Genomic DNA, 16,321 nt, shown 5'->3' with positions numbered 1-16,321 from the left:
ATGGGATTTCCCAGGCAAGAATACTGGATGGGTTGCCATTTCCTTTTCCAGGGGATACTCCCGACCCAGGCATTGAACCTGCATCTCCTGCTTTGGCTGGTGGGTTCTTTACCACTGAGCCATCAGGGAAGCCCAGTTCTTAAAAAGAACTGAGTGCAAATACAGCTAAACCGAATAATCCCTGATGACAGCTCTTATCTTGGTTTTAACCCATGTAAGTTTATTTAACGTACATGCAGAGTACATCATGCGAAATGCCAGGCTGGATGAAGCACAAGCTGGAATCAAAACTGCCGGGAGAAATATCAATAACCTCAGATACACAGATGATACCACCTTTACGGCAGAAAGTGAAGAGGAACTAAAGAGCCTCTTGATAAAAGTGAAAGAAAAGAGTGAAAAAGCTAACTTAAAACTCAAGATTCAAAGAACTAAAATCACAGCATCTGGTCCCATCACTTCATGGCAAATGGGTGGAGAAACATATATTTTTGGGCTCCAAAATCACTGCAGATGGTGACTGCAGCTATGAAATTAAAAGACACTTGCTCCTTGGAAGAAAAGCTATGACCAACCTAGACAGCATATTAAAAAGCAGAGACATTACTTTGCCAACAAAGGTCTGTATAGTCAAAGCTATGATTTTTCCAGTAGTCATATATGGATGTGAGAGTTGGACCATAAAGAAAGTTGAACGCCGAAGAATTGATGCTTTGGAACTGTGGTGTTGGAGAAGACTCTTGGGAGTCCCTTAGACTGCAAGGAGATCCAAACCAGTCCATCCTAAAGGAAATCAATCCTGAATATTCATTGGAAGGACGGATGCTGAAGCTGAAACTCCAGTACTTTGGCCACCTGTTGGGAAGAACTGACTCACTGGAAAAGACCCTAATGCTGGGAAAGATTGAAGGCTAGAGGAGAAGGGGACGACAGAGGATGAGATGGGTAGCTGACATCACAGACTCTATGGACATGAGTTTGAGCAAGCTCTGGGAGCTGGTGATGGACAGGGAAGCCTGGCATGCTGCAGTCTGTGGGGTCACAATGAGTCAGACACGATTGAGAGACTGAACTAAATTTGACACAGACAGGTTAAAACCCTCTCTTGGCCACATGGGAACCAAAATATTATTAGGTATTTCTCAGTACAATTCTACATCAACTAAGTTTTGTAAAAACCTGTGCAAAATTAATGCAGAAACCTTCATTAAAGTGCAAGAAGGAGAGAAAAATGCCATGGGTGGTGGAGATTGGGTTTGGGAGATTGAATTGTGGAACAGGATTTATTGGTGCAGATGAAGTCCTAACAAACAGTAAATTGTTCTCTTCTCCCCATTTTCTCTGAATCTCAAACTCTAGAAGGCAGCGGAGTTCCAGGCACCAGTTGCTGTATCAGGCAATCCACAACACACAGGAAGCACCCACATACCTGTGCAAGATTGATTCCACTACCTGGCAAGTGGATGTTAAGCTGTGAGTGGAGAGGTTTGCATTATTTTGAAGTGTAATCAGCTAGTGAGTGTGAATGACGTCATAAATTCTGCTGTCTCATCATCCTTTTTGTCTATGTAAAGTCTTCTCAAAATCCTCCCTCAAGGATCTCAGAGTCCCATGAGAATGTCTTTGATGTCTCTGAACAATTCTGGGCTTGTTCTTCCCCCACTGGGCATCCACCTGATCTCCACTGGGAAAAGGCTGTGCTCCCTGCCCAGGATCTGTCTTCCCATGTCTCCACACCTGCCCTGCCTCCCAGTGCTTCACACAAGAGTTGCGTTACTCTGGCCCTCACCATCTGAGAGCCAGGCTGGTCCCTGTGGAAAACAGAGATGAGGAGAAGGATGACTTTTCTCTCCCAATGACACCCCTCCATTGTCACCATCTCTTCCTTTGGTTCCCCTGGGTGTCTTAGCACCTAAAACTTTCTAGGCAAGGATCCCATTCTGGGTCCTGCTTCCAGCAAAAACAACTCACCTAAGGACACCTTGAGTTTAAGCTCATCCAGGACCACTCTGCTCTAAGAAACCCAGGAAGTCCACAAGGTAAGGCAAACTTTTGAGAGGAAGTTGGCAAGGGAGATGAGACTCGAACAGGATTCTGAGGCAGAGGAGCCAAATAGGCAGAAAAGAGGATGGAAGGTGTAACAAGAACTCCGGAACTCACGTCTGTCTAGTTATTGAGAAGAGGAAAGAGGAAATGATATTGGGAACCCATAGTTCCACGGAGCCCAGCCCTGGACAGGTTCTTTCCACATGTGTCATTTCATTGACTCTACAAACAACTTTATCAGTTCCCGGTATTCATATTCTACAGAGGAGAAAACCAAATCTTTGACAGAGCAAATAGTGGTCTTTGTTACACCATGGATTATACTCTGGGAAGCGCTCCTCAGAGGAGTTCTCCATGGAGGAGTCAGCGTTCTGGAAAACTCACAGGGTAGCTCCAAGCATCTCTTCTCTATGGCTAATGGGTGACTGTGGGCTGGGAGAATGGGGGCAGGTGTCTTCCTGGTGTCCCGCACACTGACCTTGGTCCACACCACACGGCTCCTTTGGGTACAGCCGAGCCTGCAAGGTCATCGTTGTTCCTTCTCAGCTCAAGAGAGGTACAAGGTGCCAAACCCTAGAGAGGGAGCTTGGTGTTGGAAATATTTGACCTTCTCATTTTTCTATGAGCAGAGGTGCATGGGAGGGAAATAAAGCTACTAATGACTCCGCTTCTCAATAGAACTATTTTATGCCTCCATTGGAGCAGGTTCATAGGAGACCCCCTTCCGTGGCTTAGTTTGGATTGGTATATCTAAATTCAGACTGACAGGGTTATTCAAAGCTACTTAAAGTCCTCAATTATGACTGGGAATGGAATCCTGGAATGGCAATGTACCAGTAGGTTGTGGGGGTCCTTAGCCATTCATGCAGACAACCATGTACTGAGTGTCTTCTATGGGCAGGGCCTTTCTAGGTGCTGGCCAAGGGCAGGGGGGAGATGAGAAGATAAATAACTCAGGATCTTTCATACATTGCTGGTAGGAATATAAGGTAGCACAGACACCCTGAAAAATAATTTGGTAGTTTTCTTTAAAAACTAAACACACACTTACCATATGATCCAGCAATCACACGCTTGGGCATTTACCCCAGAAAAATGAAAACGTATATACACACAAAAATGTGTACATGATTGTTCATACCCGCTTTGTTTATAACAGCCCCCCAAATAGGACAACCAAAATGTCCTCCAACAGGTAAGTGATTAAACAAACTGTGGAACCTCCATACTATGGCATACTATATCAGCAATAAAAAGAAATGAACAATGGATAACACGCCACTGCTTGGATGGATTTCAAGGATATTAAGCTGAGAGATAAAAGCCCTTCTCAAAAGGTCACATACTGTATAATTCTATTTATCTAACATTTTCAAAATTAGAGTGATGGAAAACATTTGTGGTTTGGGGAAAGTAGGTGGGTTTTAACTATAAAGAGCTTGCACAAGGGAGATTTTTGTGGTTGAAGGAACAGTTCTGCACCTTGTGTATTAGATGCATAGTCTGGCATGTGCTAGAAAGATCTAGCACACACACATTATACCAATGCCGATTTCTTGGTTTTGATGTGTTATATTTATGCCACAAGTAACTATTGGAGCACACTCTTAAAAGTTACATAGGACTTCTCCATACTATCTTTGCAACTTCCTGTAAATATCTATTTCAAAGTAAAAAGTTTTTTAAAAAACCTCAGGGTCCCTACCATCAAGTGAAAATCAGTCTTTACTTCTGTCTCCTCAAAAGAGCTTTGTTCCTGCCTCCATAAACAAAGCTTATCAAGTGACATCGTCAGAGTATCTTTCCCTCTGGAAACACTCAGCCCGCAACATTTTTCAGACTCACCCACAACTCCACTCCTATGGTCAAGTTTTAAAGGACAGGTGTACCATTGGGTTAAAAAAAAAAAATGCCAGTGATGAAACAAGGAAATACTCAGCTGTACTTTGCAAATCCCAAGCACAGTTTTCTCTGTATCCAAATGAACACGGAAGCGTGGATGGAAACAAAGATGACCCTGTAATCCAATCCTCTCTGTGCAAATAAAAGCATGTGAGCGGGGTGGTGTGCTCTGGACCGAAACCTTTGTTTGGGAGAGTCAGGGTCGAGCCTTGGCCTTTGACAGCCATTTTTGTTGGAGGTCAGCAGCATCTCCAGACCTGAGGAGAAGAACAAACTACTAGAAAAGAACATTACAAATGCAGGATCAAAATCAAGGCTGCTTTTTTGTGTGTGACAGTAAGTGAGAAACACCGGACCAGGGGTCAGAAGATTTGAATTTCAATCACAGCTCTGTAGCTCACTGGCTGTGAATTCCCAGGCAATGCATATAAACTCTTTGAGCCTCAGTTTTCCTATATTTAAATGAGAAGTGAGGATATTAATACCAGCCTGATAATCACAGAGCAGTACTGAGATTCTAAATATAAAATATATTGGGAACTATGCTGTAAGCTGCTTACTGCATCACAGATGTAAGAGAGTCCCATTGATATTGGTATAATATTCTCCAGAACAATATATATATATTTAAAAATTCAAGTAATTTTTTTTAATTCACGTAATTTTGATTCTGTTTGCTTCCTGCCATTTCCCTCTATTGAAGGGAAAAGTAGCTACCTGCTGAATAGAAGACATGCCCAACAGAGATGGGCAATTATTCCTGAATTCTATTAAGACTCTAACTATCCTACTTGGACGGTATCTTATGCTTATGAAATAAGTCAGAAAGAGAAAGACCAGTATTGTAAGATTTAACTTCTATGTGGAGAAGGCAATGGCACCCCACTCCAGTACTCTTGCCTGGAAAATCCCATGGACGGAGGAGCCTGGTAGGCTTCAGTCCATGCAGTCATGAAGAGTCGGACTCGACTGAGTGACTTCACTTTCACTTTTCACTTTCATGCATTGGAGAAGGAAATGGCACCCCACTCCAGTACTCTTGCCTGGGGAATCCCAGGGACGGGGGAGCCTGGTGGGCTGCCGTCTATGGGGTCGCACAGAGTCGGACACGACTGACACGACTTAGCAGCAGTAGCAACTTCTATGTGGAATCTAAAAAATAAAACAAACTAGTGAATATACTGCTATATATAAAATGGATAACCAACAAGGACCTACTGTACAGCACGTGAAACTCTGTTCAATGTTAAGTGGCAGCCTGGATGGAAGGGGAGCTTGGGGGAGAATGGATACATGTCTATGTATGGCTGAGTCCCTTCTCTGTTCACCTGAAACTACCCCAGTGTTGTTTGTCAATCAGCTATGCCGCTGCTGCTGCTGCTAAGTTGCTTCAGTCATGTCCGACTGTGTGATCCCATAGACGGCAGCCCGCCAGACTCCTTCGTCCATGGGATTTTCCAGGCAAGAGTACTGGAGTGGGCTGCCATTGCCTTCTCCGAATCAGCTATACCCCGATACAAAATAAAAAGTTAGAAAATAAAATAAACTAGTGAATGTGACAAGACAGAAACAGACTCGCCGAGAAGCAGCTATGGTTACCAGTGGGGAGCGGGAAGTCGGGAGGGGCAAAAGCAGGCTGGGGATTAAGAAGAACAAACCATTATGCATAAAATAGGGACTTCCCTGACAGTCCAGTGGTTGGGACTTCAACTACTAATGCAGGGGGTATGGGTTCGATTCCTGGTCGGGGAGCTAAGATTCCACATGCCTGCGGTTAAAAAACCAAAACATAAGACAGAAGCAATATTGTAATACAGTCAATAAAGATTTTAAAAATAGTTCACATCAAAAAAAACTTAAAAAAAAAAAACTATGAGGATATATTGTATAGCACAGAGAATATGACATATATTTTATAAAATATAAAGTACAACAAAAATAAAGAGTACAACCCTTAAAAATTGTGAATCATTATGCTGTATACCTGAAACTTACATAATATTGTAAATCAACATGTGTGATCAGTCACTCAATCGTGTCCGACTCTTCGCAACCTCATGGACTGTATGTAGCCTGCCAGGCTCCTCTGTCCATGGAGTTTACCAGGCAAGAATACTGGCGTGGGTGGCCATGTCCTTCTCCAGGGGAATCTTCCTGACCCAGGGATCGAACCTGCATCTTCTACTTCGCAGGTGGATTCATTACCTCTGTACCCCTGGGAAGCCCAAGTCAACCATACTTCAATGTAAAAAAACACTACAAAAAATTTTTTAAATGATCATATTAACTCAATTTTAGAAAGGGAGAAATGAATCAGAAAGATGGTAGAAAGTTGTAGGTTCAAATACGAGTTCAAATATTTTTCCTCTTGTATTTTCACTGTAATGATTATAGTATTTTATTTTAAAAAAGGAAACTTCTGAGAGGAGAAAGCAATATTGGTCCAGTTATAATAATTAGTATATAAATAAAATAAATTTAAAAAATAAAAATTTCTGATGTTTAAAAAAATTTAATCACCCTGCTTCCACTCAGTGTCATATTTATTGCTGTTGTTCAGTCGCTAAGTTGTGTCTAACTCTTTGTGACCCCCATGGACTGCAGCACTCCAGGCTCCCCTGTCCTTCACTGTCTCCTGGAGTTTCCTCAAATTCATGCTCATTGAGTTGGTGATTGCATCCAACCCACTCATCCTCTGTCGACTCTTTGTTCTCCTGCCTTCAATCTTTCCCAGCATCAAGGTCTTTTCCAGTGAGTTGGCTCTTCACATCAGGTGGCGAAAGTATTGGAGCTTCTACCTACTTATCTATGTGTCTGTACATACATACAGGTATGTATCTATCACCTATCAATCTTTACATATATAAAAATAACCATATGGGAGAAAACTATTCCAAGTTTCAGGAACCCACTGACTTAAATTGTATCTGAGGCCGTAGACGTTTATTTATTGACTCTAATAGCCACACGAACTTATTCAAATGCAAAATATAATTGTTCAGATGTTACATATATGCTTTCAATATGGGCAGAAGAGCTCTTAGTAACATTATCTTCTCTTAGATTCACTATTTCTTGTTCAGAAAAGTTTAATTTTTAAGCTATCTTTAAAAATCATTCTGACGTTCTGTGATCTCCGCTCACCTCCTAATTCTCCAACACCTATCTGTTACTCACAAACAGTTTTGTGTCACTTCTCGGTAGGTTGGATGTCCTCATTCTGCCTTGGTTTTAACTCCCAGTGAGTTTGTGTCCACTCGCAGATGGTCAGGTAGCTACAGTCCACCCCCAGGACGTGCCCAGCTCGTGCGGATTCTCCTGTTGCAGCCACACTCCGCTTTTGGCTCCAACTCCAAACACCTTTAATCCACTGTCTCATCCTTTCAATTACAGATAGACACTCAAATACCCCCTGAGTATTTGCTGTAAATAATGCCTTCAGTCGGTCACCTCCCTAGCTGAGTTCTGAGCCCCCTTATCTCTTGATCTAGTAATACAGTTTTTTGCAGATGCAACCGTTGGGTGCCTTGACTGTGTCTTTGGTCTGTGACTTTCACCTGTACTGTTGCATTTCATTGCCTTTGTTATCAGAATCCTACTTCCCTTCAGAGCCCAGCATCCCTCTTCCTCTGAGAAGCTTTCCCTGGCCACTCACAGGCATTTGGACTCCCAGCCTGGATTTTGCTTCTACCCAGGCTTCCCTGGTGGATCAGATAGTAAAGAATCCACCTGCAATGCAGGAGACCCCTGTTTGATCCTTGGGTTGGGAAGATCCCCTGGAGAACAAAATGGCAACCCACTCCAGTATTCTTACTTAGAGAATCCCATGGACAGAGGAGCCGGGCTGGCTTCATTCCATAGAGTCACACAGAGTCGGACATGGCTGAAGGGACACACGCACCCACGCTCGTGCTTCTAACTGTTGTTATCTTTTCTATCTATACTATCTTTTCTCCAATAAGATGACAATGCCTGGAAGGCAAGGACTGTCCATCTCTACAAGGCACGTTGCTCTTGGTGAGCATCTCGCTGCTCATTCATAGATAACACAGGAGTCCTGTAAGACTGAGCCACTGAAATGAGCTACCCAGAGCATCCGTTGTGAGCATGCACTCTCCCATGCCTGTCTTGGTGGAAAATATTAATTCTGGAGTCCCAGAAGAGCCCTAACCACAGAATCCTTGGCTAGAAAGCTCTAAAAACCACTCCATCCTTTGGACAAACGAAGAAACTAAATCCAAGATAAGGCTTCCAGTTCACATTTGTACAGCTAGTTAACACCCAAGCTGAAACTAGAATAAAATAAGAAGCTACAACAATCTAGAACAAGTAGTATAGAGTTCACTTCCTTACCCAAGTGTTTGGAGGGTCGAAGAACATCTTCTGTAGTATCAGTGATCACTGTCACCAATATTTACTGAGCACCTTCCAAAGCTGGGCTTCCCTGGTGGCTCAGACGGTAAAGTGCCTGCCTGCAGTGCAGGAGACCTGGCTTCGATTCCTGGGTCGGGAAGATCCCCTGGAGAAGGAAATGGCAATCCACTTCAGCACTCTTGCCTGGAAAATCCCATGGACAGAGGAGCCTGATAGGCTACAGTCCATGGAGTCCCCAAAAGTCGGACACGATTGAGCAACTTCACTTCACTTCGCTTTTATGACTTTTCCAAAGTCAAGGCTCTCTCCCTCTTAGGGAGAGGGCATACTGGACAGATATGGTCAAAAGGTACAAAGTTCCAGTTATAAGATGAATGAGTTCTAGGGATGTAATATACAACATGGGCAATAAAATCTACACTCCCACATATTATATATGAAAGTTGTTAAAAGACTAAATCCTGAGATTTCTCATCTCAAGGAGACATATTTTTTCCATTTCTTTAATGCTGCATCTATATGAGGCAATGAGTGTTCACTAGACTGTGATAATCATTTAATGGACTATGTAGGTCAAGTCATAATGCTGTACACCTTAAACTTCTACAGGGCTGTGTGTCAATTATATCTCAATAAAACTGGAAGAAAAATTGACATATTTTTAAAAAGACTCTTCTGAGTCCAGGTGATGAAGGGGAGAGATATTGGTCAGGCAAATCCATCGCTACTTCAACAAGAGAAACAGAGAGAAGTCAACGTGCAAGGGGCTTCTAGAGCCCAGCTGAGGCAGATGTGCCTGGGGAAGGGGTGAGGGCCCATGGGAAGAGAGCTAGGTTGTCATTCAGGATTTGGTCCAAACCAGCTGTGCCATCTTGGTTTAGTCCTTCAACCACCCTGAACATTGGCCATTGGCTTTCTTATCTGCAGAGTGACTCTGACTGTGCTTTCTAGTTCACATGTTCTGAAATGGCTTCTCCTTTAGCATATGGGTGTGTTTGTGTCTGTGTGTGTGTGTGTGTGTGTGTGTGTGTGTGCACATGCGTTAAGTTGCCTCAGTCTTGTCCCACTCTTTGCAACCTCATGGACTGTGGTCCGCCAGGCTTCTTAGTCCATGGGATTTCCCAGGCAAGAATACTGGACTGGGTTACCATTTCCTCCTCTAGGGGATCTTCCCAGCCCAGGGTCAAACATGCATCTCTTATGTCTCCTGCATTGGCAGGCAGATTCCTTACCACCAGCACCGCTTGGGAAGCCCCAGTATAGGGATGATGGGGCCTTATCCTCCGGCAAAACTTAAACTCCTGGTGGGGCCGATCTACATGTAGCTGTGTTTACAGGAAAGCCCCTCAATTCTAGGTCCAAATAAAACCCCTGAATGTGAGGAAGGAGGCAGTCACTCCTGCCTTCCTTACCCTTCCATGTTTTGCCTTAACCTGATCTATTTTTCCCTTGTCCTGGCTCTTATTCTTTCTAAAGCAGAGGGGAGATACTCAAGTGCAAAGGTCAAGTTCATTATATTTCTCAGCTCACATATATCACCATCACTGGGCCTTCATGAATCCCCTCTCCTGTCTTAGGTATTTATTCATTGCCTTTTAGCCCTGCTTCCCACTCTCATTATGTACCCCAAGAGAAACCATTATAAGGGGCTTATTATATGTCATGTTGCTTGAATGTGCTCTTGTAAAGTGTGGACTTTTGCTTTGTGAGTATTTTTAAACTTCTGTAAATGTTATTAGGTTGTGGACCGGATGTCTATTTTGCTGGTAAAGTTGGTAAAAGAGTTCCCAACCCCAAGCCTCTTCCTCTCCATCACAGAAGATGTCTTCAAGCAGAGGAGATCTGCTAATACTACACTCCTCTCAGTGTGAAAGAGCTCATATTATTCATCTTTTCAACAAAGAAAGAGAGACAATACAGCATAGTGATTAAGCACATAGACTCTCTCAAGTCAAATGCACGTGAGCCTGAATCCTGTTTTCCCAAGTGTATGTGACTTTAGGCAAATTACTCAGCCTCTCAAAAATTTCCATTTCTGTCTGTAAGACAGGACAAGAGTAAATCATGAGGTTATTTTGAGGATTAAATAATATATGCTTAAAGCAATGGGGACTGGCATAAAGTCTAAATAGATGACAGCTTACTATTAATTATAATAATTATCAATAATTATTCATTATAATTAATTATTAATAAACACATATTAGTGGGCTCACAGGTGCCAGACCCACATGTCTTACGCAGGGGAGTAAGTTTAGGATGAAAGACAGAACCTTAAGAACTTTAAAGACACAATCTGGAAACAAAGTAAATTGCATAACTAAAACTTTGAGAACCCTCCAAATCCCTGGGAACAAGAGTTCCAGTGCGGATGCTTTCAAGTGTCCCAGCTGATAGCTTTTTACACCAGCACGAAGAAACAGAAGGAAAAGAGTCACCTCACATGAGTGGAACATTTAAAGGTTTTTTTAAAGGTTAAAATAAGTACTTTGAGGCACATGCTTTGTCTCCACCCCACTTTCCCCACCCGCAGTGAGAGTCTCCCACACATGTAAATTGCCACCTGTCTGGCATCAGCTTGGTCAAGAGTGTTGTACAAGGGCAATCTTTATTCTGAGATCTACTCTACATAGCAGCTCAGAGTCACACGGAGCTGGTCAGAGCCTGGGAGATCCTTAGTGGTCGTGTGCCCTATCCTCCTTTACACAGGAGGAACTTGAATAGATTAAGTCTCCATCACATCACATGGTGTTGTGTAATGTGTTCCAACAGACACGTGGTGATCATACGAATAACCGCTGCAACTGAGAGTTAGCAATTTCTGTTCTTACCTCCAAGTTCATGGACATCAGCATGGGGATGGGGTAGGGGGTGAGGGGATGATGCCTAACCTCTCCTTAGAACCAAGAAGCATTCCAGAATGATCTCTGGAACAGATTCTTCTAGGGAAGAACGCAGCCTAAATATAGCCAGTCACATGTTCCTGAGCCTCTCCCCACCGATTTAACCTTTAAAGGCCATGCCCTGGGAAACAATGATCTCAGTCAGTGCCCTTCAGCAGACTGAACTCTGGACCCTTTGTCTAAAGCAGCCCAAACCAGGTGAGTCACATAAGTGACGCCTAAAGCCACAGAGATGGTAACGCGATTACGAAAACCCCACCCTGGGGGCTTAGCTCAGGGAAGCACGTTGAGTACTTCCTCAAAGACATGTCTTTCAACGAGCCTAATGATTCATGAGTTCAGAAAATATGTTACGCTTCTATTCATACTTTCCAAACGAGCTGAACTGCCATTGTCAACTGCCATGTGCTGTTAGCACCCAGGTAAAGTATCCATTGAGTTTTAGCAGAAGGATAGATTAAGCTTCTCTCTTGCCCATTTCTCAGTGCAATGATTATGTTGCTGCTTTCAAGAACCTTCTTTTAAGTGCGCTACCAGCTTCCACAGGCATCCACCCATCAAGTTGAAACTGTACGCATAGCTAAGGCTAAATAGCCAGCGATGTCAGTGATGGACACTAACTGTCAGTGGGCTGTAGTCACAACTGGCATCAAAAGTATAAGAAAGGATGGTTTGACTTTATACTGCGTGTGTTTTGGTTTTGTCTTTTTCCCTTTTGGTTGTGCTGGGTCTTTGTTGTTTTGCGAGTGCTTTCTCTAGTTGCAGCAAACAGGGGCTACTCTCTAGCTGTCTCGCACAGGGTTCTCATTTCAGTGGCTTCTCTTGTTGAGGAGCACAGTCTAGGTCTGTGGGCTCAGTAGTTGCAGTTCCTGGCTCTAGAGCACAGGCTCGATAGTTGTGGCTCACGGGCTTAGTTGTCCCAGGGCACGTGGGATCTTCCCCAACCAGAGATTGAACCTGTGTCTTCTGCATTGGCAGGTAAATTCTTATCCACTTCGCCACCAGGGAAGTCCTTATACTATGCATGTTAAGGTGACCAGAAAGAACAAATATGTGGAATCTTGTGATTCCAGAAGACTTTTGGAAGAGGTGTGTTTTAGAGTTATATGTACTAGAAACACTCTTCCTATTTCTAGATATATGTAGAAAGTGCCCAAAATTTATCATATTTTTTCTGATGAGTTTAGGTGTTATAAACTTCTATCAAACAAACTGCATTTATTAAGACATAATTAACCTATTTTTACATTTTAATCATCTAAGACATATATAACTGCAATCACAGCTTCAAATTAGCATGATAATCAATGTTATCAAACTGAATTAATTTAACGCTAATCAAAAGCAAAAATACCATGACATTCTACTTAATTCATGCAGTTTTATTTAGGGAAATGTGCAGTTTCTGTTGGACCTTTTGAAATTAATGAAAACCACTCAAAAATCCTTCTTATTTCCTTCAAAGACCCCCTAAAGGCTCAGGTACCCCAGAGGGTGAAGCACTGACTTACAGCTTCATAAAGGGCCTAGTCAAAGTGTTAGTCATTCAGTTGTATCTGACTGTTTGCAACCCCATGGACTGTATAGCATCCAGGTTCCTCTGTCCGTGGAATTCTCCAGGCAAGAATCCTGGAGTGGGTTGCCATTCCCTTCTCCAGGGGATCTTCCCAACACAGGGATCAATTCCAGGTCTCCCACATTGCAGGCAGAGTCTTTACCATCTGAGTGACCAGGGAAGCCCCAAAGAGCCCAGTAGTAGAGGTTATATAGCCTTGAATTAGAGGATGACTTACCTTTTATTTCTGTCTTGGTTTCCCCTCAAAAGGTGTGTGTAACCAAGACATAAGCACAATGCTTACCGCTTCAGTCTTTCAATTTCCCCATCTGTACCTTGATAGAAAATGGGTCTTTTTAAAAGTACACGAATTTCTCTAGAACAAATTTACTGAGACCTAAGCTAATAGTCTAGAGTAGCAGGAATGAAGAATGAAGTCAATTTCTAATGAAGCTGATCTAACAGACCAATTACTACATTCCTTTGTCTGGTCTCTTGAATTTATAGGAAGGTAAGAGTAACAATTAACTTCCAGAAATGAATGCAACAACTTCACGAAGCTTTCCAGTGTGTATGCAGGGTCCTGAAGTGACGGTTTCTGTGGGGTTACCATCATACTGAGCAATACAGTTGATATTGCTTACCCGAATGCCGGTGAGAGAAAGCCAGAAAGAATGGCGACCTCTTACAGCAAAGGGGTCTTGTTTGCTGTACACAGTAGTGATTTCCTGTTAGGAGTTTACAGAGTATGCACATTAAGAGCAGTTCCAAATTTAGGAACTAAAATCTTATTCAAAATCCCTATTTCAAATTGACCCTGGGAAAAAAAAAAAAACAGCAAAAAGCTCTTTCCTATCATGCAACATGCTTCCAAAAGATTTGTGTTTGTCATCCTGAAGCAAATTTACTGACTTAAAATCAGGAGCTGCGTCTCACTCCTTACACCAGTTCCATTTATGGTAACAGTGCATCAGATTCACATCAGGGGGCTGTTTGTTGCTTAAGCAGCCTAGTGAGTGAGTGAAGTTGCTCAGTTGCGTCTGACTCTTTGCGACCCTATGGACCGTAGACCACCAGGATCCTCCATCCATGGGATTTCCCAGGCAAGAATACTGGAGTGGGTTGTCACTTCCTTCTCCAAGGGATCTTCTGACTCAGGGATTGAACCCATGTCTCCTGCATTGGCAGGCAGGTTCTTTACTTCTGAGCCATCTGAGTCTGTAAATCCTTAGTCTGCACCCTTATAATTTTGATTCAGGAAGATTAAGGCAGGACCCAGAAATCTGCATTATTTTAAGAACTCCAAGTGATTCTGCTGTTTGAGGTTCTTAGCCACATTTTTTAAAATGCTGCCTTAAAAGAATACTCTTATTTTGGCTCACATGAAGCTAAAAAAACCTACCCTCTGCCACTTTGAGGCTAACTGGAGGAGCAGCAGAGATTCCGTCTAATTTAGAAGGATCTGTGCCGCAGCGTTCCATTACCTCCCATTTTATTCATGTGTCATTTCATGCTCGCTAAAAGAGCTTTTCAGGGTGAATATAGTAGCAACGGTACTGTCACTTGGACAAAGGACCTCCAAAAAGCTCAGATATTGGTGCCACTGAGTTACTTCGGAAGTAGAGTTAATGACTGAAAATGTAATTGTTTAAAAAGAAGTTAGAAGTTTACCTCTGGTACAGTAGATTAAGCTCAAACTAAACCTGCTCCATCCCAGATAATAACTATTGGGGTGGGAAGATCCCCTTGTAAGGGAAAGGTTACCCACTCCAGTATTCTGGCCTGGAGAATTCCATGGACTACAATCCATGGGGTCACAAAGAGTCGGACACGACTGAGCGACTTTCACTTCAACTCACAGAGCAACATTTATAAAAAGCAAAAACAAAACCCATCTGAAGGCAGCATGCAGTGAAAAAAAGCAGGCAGATTCTAGAGAGGGCAGGTGACATTTGGAAAAGGGGGCTGGCACAGGTTGACAAGGTGAGATTCCCCCCACATTTTTCCCCCTTAGATGCAAGGAAGTTGATCACAGGGCACAGCTGAAACCCCAATAGGAAACCTGCAGTGTTTCCAGCTTTGAAGAACCAGCAGAGTTCAGGCAACCACGGCCAGTGGAAAGTGAAGTCACCATATTGGGAAGGTCGAGGTCCATGATGAGGAGCCGTAGATTATGCGTGTAAACTCTGAATGTCTGAGTGACTCTCAGGCTACCCAGGCACAGGGAGAACTGCCAACAGCACAGCTAAAGGGACATGAAACAAAGGAAAATTCGAGCCGCCAACCAAAATTAAAGTTTTCAACTAGAATGCAACCAAGGGCTTACTAAGACAAATCAATGGGAAAAGACAGTATTCCTCCCGATTATCTACAGCACAACACTCCCAATGTCTAGAATATAATCCAAAATGATTCAACATCCAAAGAAACAGGAAAATGTGACTCACACTCAAGAGAAAAAGTAATCATAGAAACTGACCTTGACATGACCCAAATGTTTACAGTAGCAAACAAGGACTTTAAAACATCTATTATAACTATAGTGAATAAAGTAGAAGAAAATATACCTGTCATGAATGAAAGGTGGAAAATCTCAGCATATTGGAAGCTTTTTCTTTTTTTAACTTAAAACTGACTACAATTGAACAACATGGGTTTGAATCGAGCAGATCCATGTGTGCATAGATTCTTTTCAATAGTAAATACAGCAGTCCTACCTGATCTGGGGTTGGTTGAATCCCTGATGGGGAAGCACTGGATGAAGCAACTGTGTGATGGGAGGATCAGCTCTTAAGTTTCATTCAGATTGGTTGATGATACCAACCCCCGTGTTGTTCAAGGGTCAACTGGAGTGTATCTGAAATAAAACATTTCGTGGGGAGGCTAGGTAACAGAGGATGGTGATAACAAGGGAAAGCGTCTGTAAGCAAGAAGAGATCAATAGAAAGAAATTAAGTGTAAAGAACAGAAAAAGCCCAAACAAAGTTAAGATCCCTACCGTTGTTCAACTCAGCCCAATGACTTCCCCTCCTCTACCCCAAGAGAAGACCAAAGAGGATAAAACAGGCTAAGTCTCTAGAAAGGGTAAAAAGTGGCGGGGGTGGGGAGCTTCCTCTGGATTGAGAGATTAGGCACAGTTCTGGGTGGTGGGTGGCACAAGACTGAAACCAAAATGATGAAGTAGAAATTTACAAATGGAGCATGGAAATGTTCCCCCAAACACGCCCCAGCTGCACTCCAGCTCTCTCGCTGAGAATGTTAGCAGCCAGGCTTCAGTTTTACACTTTCCAACAGAACGCTAGAGTGTCCTACATTAGGGAGATTTACCAACCCAGGAGAAAAGTCCCAAAGGTGTGACAGCCAAGGTTCTTTTCTCCAGCAAAGCCACCCAGCGAATTCCTATCTAGGAGAATATATTCCTGGATGGCTGCATTCATTAAGAAAGAGAGCTGTGTGCGGCGTCCTTCCATCACTCAGCATGCAAACGTTCATAGAACAACCCTGTTTGCAGCTCCACCCTCAGCTGTTCCAAACATCCCTG

Source organism: Bos taurus, chromosome 27 (genome assembly GCF_002263795.3).
Source record: "Bos taurus isolate L1 Dominette 01449 registration number 42190680 breed Hereford chromosome 27, ARS-UCD2.0, whole genome shotgun sequence".
Taxonomy (NCBI): Eukaryota; Metazoa; Chordata; class Mammalia; order Artiodactyla; family Bovidae; genus Bos; species Bos taurus.
This window is presented reverse-complemented; position numbering follows the sequence as displayed.